The sequence below is a fragment of the Sinocyclocheilus rhinocerous genome, unplaced genomic scaffold (genome assembly GCF_001515625.1).
Source record: "Sinocyclocheilus rhinocerous isolate Xijiao unplaced genomic scaffold, SAMN03320098_v1.1 scaffold433, whole genome shotgun sequence".
Classification (NCBI taxonomy): Eukaryota; Metazoa; Chordata; class Actinopteri; order Cypriniformes; family Cyprinidae; genus Sinocyclocheilus; species Sinocyclocheilus rhinocerous.
Genome location: NW_015627897.1, coordinates 584,228 through 593,166, shown reverse-complemented (window position 1 = coordinate 593,166; position 8,939 = coordinate 584,228). Strand labels below are relative to the sequence as shown.

General features: G+C 32.6%; 1 pseudogene; it reads left to right on the top strand.

Moving 5' to 3' along the window:
* Positions 1 to 8,939, top strand: part of LOC107737011 (elongation factor-like GTPase 1) — a 157,178-nt pseudogene that overhangs the window by 976 nt on the left and 147,263 nt on the right.

The window sequence follows — 8,939 nt, the reverse complement described above, 5'->3', positions numbered from 1 at the left end:
TCAACAGTTGTAATTTTACATTTTTTAAATTTGCCACTATCCTAGGTTTTGCCCATTTGTCAGTAATAATTTTTTACTCATTTAAAACACAATAAAATTGAATATGCTCCCTTATTCTTTTATATATTTTAATATGTACACACCAGAATAAGCATGTTGTTTGAATTTTTACATAAATATTGCATTACACTGAATGACAATGTAACATTATTTCAACCAAATTTTGTCATGTTATCGTCCAAAAACTTATTTGAAACCTTAAAAGTAGACACTTTACTTACATTTAATGTGCTTTCTATGGACATAAAATCACTTTTGTAAATTTCTTTTGATGCGGACATCTTAAAAGTCTTTGACCCTCCTGTAGCTGAGATATCTGGACAGCAGGGAGGACGAGCAGATCAGAGGAATCACTATGAAGTCCAGTGCTATTTCATTACATTATACGACAGGTGATGGCCATTGCGGTCTGTAGCTTTACTGATTCAGCACTATGTACTGCTGTAACTCATGGGTAAGAACTGTATCGTTGTCATTGCAGGAGGAAACGAGTACCTCATTAATCTGATCGACTCTCCCGGTCACGTGGACTTCTCCTCGGAGTTGTCCACTGCTGTCAGACTGTGTGATGGGGCCATTGTTGTTGTTGATGCTGTGGAGGGAGTGTGTCCACAGGTATCATCCGTCACTTGAGTGTTTTCATACGCAGGTTTCTCTATATTGGTTTTATTGTGTATTTATGCGTAGAAATTACACACTTTAAGAATTGCAGTTACTGTTACGCACCTTTTATTTGATCATTGCATTTCCTAAAGTTTTAATTTAATGTAAAAATAGAGGTAATCAAATGGCATCTCATTCAAATTCACAACATTAGAATTTGTATGTTTGATGTCCTTCGTTTGCATTTCTGTGAATTGATTTGTTTTTTGACTCAATGTTCACCAGGCTACAGATGTTCATGAAAGGCATCTTTAATCACGATGCTATAGATATATATTAGATATCTAGATTTTTGCTTTATTTCTTGCAGTAAACAAGAATATAATATACTTGTCAGCTATGCTTGTGCGGTCGATGATGGTTCTGTTCTTAAACCTCTACAACATCTCTTTTTTTTCTACTTTTGACACTAGTTGTTCTACGACAGGCTTGGCTGGAGAATATCCGTCCTGTTCTTGTCATCAACAAAATCGACCGGCTGATCGTGGAGCTGAAACTCACGTCACAGGAGGCGTACACTCACCTGCAGAAAATACTAGAGCAGGTGAGTCAGAGCTCCAAAACTCGGCTGAAGCTATTACAAATGAACTATTAACTATTACAAATAGGGATTTTGAAATACATTTTGTGTGTGAAAGAGGAGTCATGTCATGTTGTTGTTTTTTTTTGTAGGTCAACTTTTTTTTTGTTTTTTTGTTTTTTGTTAAATAGATTTTTGTATTTAGCAAAGACACATTAAATTGATCACATTAAGTGACAGTAAAAAGATGTATCAATTTTACAAAAAATATATATTACATATTATAATATATTATGTTAAATAAATGCTGTTATTTTGAACTTACTATTTATCCTGAAAAAAATCACTGTATCTGGTTTCCACAAAAATATTGTTTTCAACACATTTATAATAAGTAGAATTTTCTATTCCTTGAGCAGGAAATCAGCATATTAGAATAATTTCTAAAGGATGAACCTTCTTCTTTACTATTATAGGAATAAATAAGATTTTAAAATATGATTGATTAATAATGTTTAATAATAACAGTTAATACATTTAATAATAATAACATTTAACAACAATTAATAAATATAATCATTTTAAATGGTAATAACATTTCACAATATTATTTTACAATATTTTTACTGTATTTTTGACCAAATAAATGCAGCCTTTATGGAGATGAGGAACTTCTTTCAAAAACATTAAAAAAAAAAAAATCTGCATTTTGCATTTTTTTTTTTTTTTTGACTGAGGAGGATGTTTTTACTTAGGAAAGTTACTCTTTTTTTCATAGTCCAAAGATCAAGGAAATGTAATAATTTTTGTGATATAACCAGTTGATGTGTCTTTGTACCATGTTTCTGGACAAAAATGAAATTCTCTAAATGTTTGTGTCCGCTTGTTCTATAGGTGAATGCAGTTACTGGCTCGTTATTCACCTCTAAAGTCCTGGAGGAGCGAGCGGAGAAGGACGCAGAAGCTCAGAGCAGCTGTACAGAGAATGGCAGTGCAGATCAGGTGTACGACTGGTGATTCTGACCTCTACTTCAGTCCTGACCGCTGAAATGTGTTTGCCAGCGCTATAGATGGCTGGGGCTTCAGGTACATCCTACGCTTTCTCAAACTGAGGGCGCTTTCACATTTTTTACAATTAATTTGTCAGAATATTTGATCAAAAGCTTACATGGTTGGTTTTCACTCTTGCCAGTGGTTGTAGTACTTACGATGGCTCACAAGATGGCAATACTATACTAGATTTCAACATCAGGACTCCCCACCCTTATAATGTATTGCACATTTTTGTGCTGTTACAAAATGGTGGTTTTAGATACTTGAAATAAGGGCTAAAGTAAAGTACTAATACGACTGGTGTAGGTGGATATTTCTAAAAGCTGACCAAACCGAACACAGCACTCCTCTGGTGAGCATGAGGATGTTTTTTTACACCAAAGCTCATTACTTTCAGCATGTTTTATATTATAAAAGCACTCCAGACTCAAGGACCTTTTTGCAGTTTTAGATTAAAAGAATAGGTCAGCCAAAAAGTTGGACATCATTTACTCACTCTCATGTTGTTACTCGAGTGAAACACAAAATATGATGTTAGACAAAATGTATGAGCTGCTCTTTTCCATACAATAAGTGTAATGTGACATAGCGTACAAGTACTAAAGTGCTCTGTACATCTTTTCATTTTCCTTTAAGATTAATTCTCATAGAGGGTATATTAGCATATGGCCTAGAAAGACTTCTTTCAGTCCATTACCGTAAGGAGGCCTTGTTTTGTGATTTCTAGACGTCATTAAGTTGTGCTGAACCGATGCAAATGTGACGCATCAATCTCTCAAGCAGAAACATAAGAGTCTAATGGTGCTTTTTATGTAGACCAGAAAAAAGTGGCCTAGTTAGAAGTCAAACATGGACATTTAAACCAATTTAAAAAAGTTTTAGAGGAGGTGTAAACTTAAGCTTCAGATTCGTAGCACTTTACATCTGTTTGTTAACATTATTTATCATGAACTTACAAGGATTTCATTTTAATTTCAATATTTACTAATACATTATTAAAATCACAAGTTGTATCTGTTAATAGTATTTAATGGATCTAAGCTAACATGAACTACCAATGAAGATTTGTATTATTCTTAACTAATGCTAACAAAGATGAATAAATACTGTAACAAAAGTATTGCTCATTGTTAGTTAATGTTTGCATCTTGGATGGATGATTTAAGATATATTAAATGCACTGTAGACTAATATAAATTGCATTCATAATTTGTTTCCTTTACATTTATTCATGTAAAATCAACATGCATTTTAATTAATTATACTTATGTGTATATTTTTATATATGAGATGCATAGAAGGAACTGGGTTTTTGACTTAATTAAATCATAAAATGAATAAATAATTGTAACATAAAATATATCAAAATAAAACACTTTCTAAAACATTATTTTTATTATGTTATTTGTATAGCTAAAAGTCATCGACATCAGAAAACCGTGAGCATGTGAAAGTGTTGTTAAATTATGGAAATATTAGCTTAAAATCTCATGGGTGTGGAATAAAGGTAAATTATGTGAAAAATAATGCGTTTTTTTTAAAACGAAGCATTAACACATGTTAGACTGCACCCCATAAACACAATCAAGCCTAGAAAAAAAAACAGTGAACCACCCCTTTAAAGTAAATATATTAGGTCAAATGGGTTTGGCTGACAGAAGAAGTTAGGGAATCCCTGATATATCTATTATATATCTACCTATTATATGATGCAGACCAGAACTTGCGTCAGCTGGATGTCCAACATGTTTTCATTGATATCTTACTGAATATAACATTGCAGCTGTGAATATTCTGTTAAATTTAGTTACTTGTTAATTATGCAGTGATCTTACAGCTGTCATAGATTAGAAACGTTGTTGACATCACAGACCTCTTTGAACTGCATTCTTACAAATTAATGGGATGTGATAAAATAAATAACAGATGACAAGTGCAAATAATGATGCTGAGTTGTCTTTTCTCTAATTCTCTGACAGCATTCATCAGTTTGCAGAGATGTACAGTCAGAAAATGGGCATCCGCTCCTCGGTTCTGCTCAGGACCCTGTGGGGCGATTTGTACCTCAACGCCAAAGCCAAAAAAATCATGAAGGGAGCTCAGGTACTCTCTTACACTTACACTTTTTAACATGGTTTATGTACTTGTACCATGGTAATATCACGGTATACTTTATAATGCTATATAAAAACATTCGCAAAATAGTAAAGTTCCATGGTATTACTATCTGATGCCATCATTATGCCATGGTTTATGCAAGTCTTAAAAGTCTTAAGTTGCCCTTCCTCAAATTAGGGCCTTAAAAGGTCTTAAAGTGGAGCAGAAAGTCTTAAATGCATAAAATTATGGCATTCAATGTTGCATGCACTGCAAAGAATAAATATCATTAGTAGGGATGTAACGATTAACCGCGAGCCGGTACACATTTAATTGATAATTTGTCTTAAATCTCATTTTGTTAAAAAAAATCGTGAATCGAATCGTGAAATCAAAATCTTGAATCGAATCGAATCGTGAGTTGAGTGAATCGTTACATCCCTAATCATTAGTATGTATATCATTAGTTCATTAGTATTTTTGTCTCATTTTTGCAATTCAAATATCTAAACATCCTTAAATCAAGATACATTTACTTGAGATTCAAAATGAAAATAGTTTAAGTTTTGTTTTCTGAAGAATTTAATAAAATGAAGTGAGTTTGTGCTTAAAACGAGAACAAATACCTTTCGATGTGGTATGAAAATGTGTTTTTCCTTTGGATTACATTGATTCTTCTGACCCTGTCAGCAGATTTATTTTTGTTTTAATCATAAACTCGCTCCAAATAGTACAGATCGCTTGACGGAGAGCGAAACTCTCGAGCGCTTAGTCAGCGTGTTTATCGAGTGAAAATCAGTGTTGAACGGCTCTCACACACATACTGGCGTGTAAAATCTAAGAATTTATTAGCCAATGGCTAATGTTAGACATTATTTAGTCGCCCAGAGTAAGATTTAGTCGCATATGCGAGTGATTTACTCGCAATGTAGAGGGTTGTGATCAGTTTCACAGAAAATAAGACTTTTTATATCATTTTGCTTCTCAATGTATCTTGATGTAAGAATCTTTAGACATTTGCACTGGAAAACAAGACAAAAATACTAAGGAAGAACATCATGTTTTTGCAGTGTGATCTGAAGGTACAGTAGTAGTTTTTTTTACAGTAGAGCTATTTTTTAAAAAGCAAAGGAGATCTGTTGGAAGTTGTATAACTGTTGCTTTTACTCATTGTCTGCTGCCCTAGACGTTTACATTTAGAGAATATATTGATGTATTGTGTTCCTTTTAATGTATTAACTTACATTTTCTTTAATTTATCTCAAAATGCTCTTAAAAAGTCTTACATTTAGCTTCATAATACCTGCAGAATCCTTTGGAAAAGGTCTGTGTTGTGGAGCATTAAATGCTGAAAGAGCTGCAACTTTCAATAGAGTGTGTGACATTACATACTCGGCTTGACTGTCTTTAGAAATGTTGAAGCAGCCACATCTATCTGCTGTTCCCCTTTGAGAGACTGACAGGAAGTGGGCTGACAGAGCTACAGGAGTGATGTGACAGCAGAGACCCTCCATTAGATGCTCTGGGTTTGTAGTGCCATTTAGGGCATTCAAATATGCCGTAGTTATGCTAATGGACATCAGTTCCCTCACTGAAACCTCACCTTAATAACACACGCACACATTAGTCTGGAACATCCTCCTCCCTCCCATGAACAAATGATCTGAACAAAGCAGACCTGGATATGGTGTTATAAGGGTCAAAAATGTGACTCCCATATTTTATATTTGGATCTATTATTATAAAACATGAAAATTATACAGACAGTGCTTTGACTACACTTCTATGATGAACTTTTTAAAAAATATATTTCCGAATTAAAATGCATTAATAAAATACTGGAAAAAAAGCACACTGCTTTTCAAAAGTTTGGAGTTGGTAAGATTTTTTTAATGCGTTTGAAAATAGCATTTAAAGCTGCATTTATTTGATCAAAAATATAGTAATAAAAATATATTATTGTGAAATATTATTACAATTTAAAATTAACTTTTTATTTTTATTTTATTTTAGGAATATAAAAGTTTTTAAATTTTGAAAATCAGTCATTGACCTTTTTTTTGTGCTTTTATTTGCGTATTGTGATTTGGCCCTTTTTTGCATCTGTTCATCATTGATAACCACATTTGTACTGTAAAGACTGTTGATTCTCAAGCAAAGCAGCTCTGACACAGCATTATGCAGAGCCAAAGCATAAAACCCAAACTTGCCCGAAACCTAAAGTTAATAACACTATGTTTGGGGTAAAATAAGGAGGCTGTTTGACATGTAAATCTTGGTTTAACTTATTGATCCTCTTTCCAGTACATTTGTGAGCAGTGACCACATTTAAAGCATGTGTGTTTTAAACTCAACGTGAGAAGATTTAGCAAAAATGTATATTCTAAAGTTCATTTGTCATTGTCCCATAAACAATATGAGGATATTTTGTGCATTGGTTAATAAGAACCCTCTTTACAGTAATGCAGGACGAGGATTTGAATAATGAATCCTTTGAAGATCTATGACTCAGTCTGCAGTTACCAGATGATTTGGCTCGCCAGCCATACGACACTCAAAAAAACAAAAAAGTCTTCATCTTAAACTGATCAATCACTGGCATTATTCTGCTCTGGCAGACAGATCTCATTCAGACAGAGTTGGTTATGCAGGGCGACGTGACCTCCAGCAACACTGATTTGCAGGACGAGCCTAACTTAAGCCTTTAAACTCATTTGAGCTCATATGTTAGTGAAGAGTTTGACCCTGTTCAGGCAAATCAGAGGCTTTTTATTATGACTCCAAATCTTAAAAGCAACTAATGAGTTCTTATAATCCTTGGGTCCTTTACATGCTGGCTTAATTTGTGTATTTGTGTATGATGCATTCTCTTTTCCTTATACATCATGCTGATTTACTCTCTGTCTTTCTTTGTCTTCACAGTCTAAAGGAAAGAAGCCTCTGTTTTTGCAGCTTGTCCTGGATAATATCTGGAGTATGTATGATGCTGTGGTCACTAGAAGGTAACTTCCTATATGTTTGTCAGTACAAATGAGAAATTGACGTCAACACATGATTTGCCTTTTCACTTTGAAATTGAATGTGCTGCAAAATGATATTGATATTTCTTTATAAATGTTTTTTGTATGCAGTATGGAATTCAGTGCTATTTTTTAACTAAATCTATTAAATTTCTTTATTAAAAATTGTTTTCATTAATTAAAATAAAAATAAAAGCTGAAATAAAAAAAAGGTTACAAAAAATTAACTTAAACAAAAAATACAAACTAACTAAAATAAAATAAGTTGAAGTACTAAAGCTAAATTGAAATGTAACAATTAACAAAATTACTACAACTTAAACTACAAGTATTTTCTTGGCAAGTAACAGAAATAAGTGTAAGTTTATATGCAAAATTACTAACAAAATGCAAAAATATGAAAAAAGTACTACAATTTTTTTTTTTTATTATAACAGAAATACGAATAAATTAAAGCAAAATATAAATAAAAAACTAAAACTAAAATATAAATAACAAAAGCACACAACAAAATTACTAAAACTTGGTGTACAATGTTTAGTCATGAAATAAAACTTGAAATAAACATTTCCACTGATTACTTCTGAATGCATAATTTCGGTCTAACTGTGCATAATTCATCAACACATTTTATTTTTTAATTCAAAATGGAAAAAGTCACTTTAAATGTGCATTTCCAGTTTCTTGTACATTTCGTTTACACTTTTCCAGGGACAAAGAAAAGGTGGAGAAGATGGTGACCTCTCTGGGGTTAAAGGTCATGTCTTGTGACCTGAGACACTCAGACCCCAAAGTGCTCCTCAGTGCCATCTGCAGCCAGTGGCTTCCTGTGTCTCAAGCCGTGCTCTGTATCCTTAACTACACAAACACTAGCATTTCAAAGTTTGGGGTCAGTAAGTATTTTTTTTTTTTTTTTTAAGTAATTTATTTAAAAAAAATTTTTTTAATGGAATAAATAGAAATTTCAGCAACATCATTCCTCCAGTCTTCAGAGTCACATGATCCTTCAGAAATCATTCTAATATGCTGATTTGCTGCTCAATAACATTTTTTTTTTTTGTTATCATCAATGTTGAAAACAGTTATGCTACTTAATAATTTTGTGGAAACTGTGTTGATCTAAATCTAAAATCCAATCTAAAAGTCTTTACTGTCACTTTTGATTAATTTAACGTATCCTTGCTGAATAAAAGTATTAATTTCTTGGGTAGTTATTAGTTTAGTTGATAATTTTTAGCCTATTTTGGCGTTTATAAAATTTTAACTTTTTAAGAAATGTAATATTAGAATTTACAGCGTTGTTTCGACAACATTGACGTGTAAACACTAGGGCTGGGTAAAAAATATCGATATCTCGATATTAATCGATTCTCTTTTTTACAGAACGATATCGATTCTTAAATCCCAAGAATCGATTAGTCTAGCCTGTTTTCAGATAATGGACGGAACATTGAAGGGCACCTCCCATCCAATAAATCACAATAAGCAATGTGCTTTGGTACTTTTAATATGAAACAAAGTCTCAG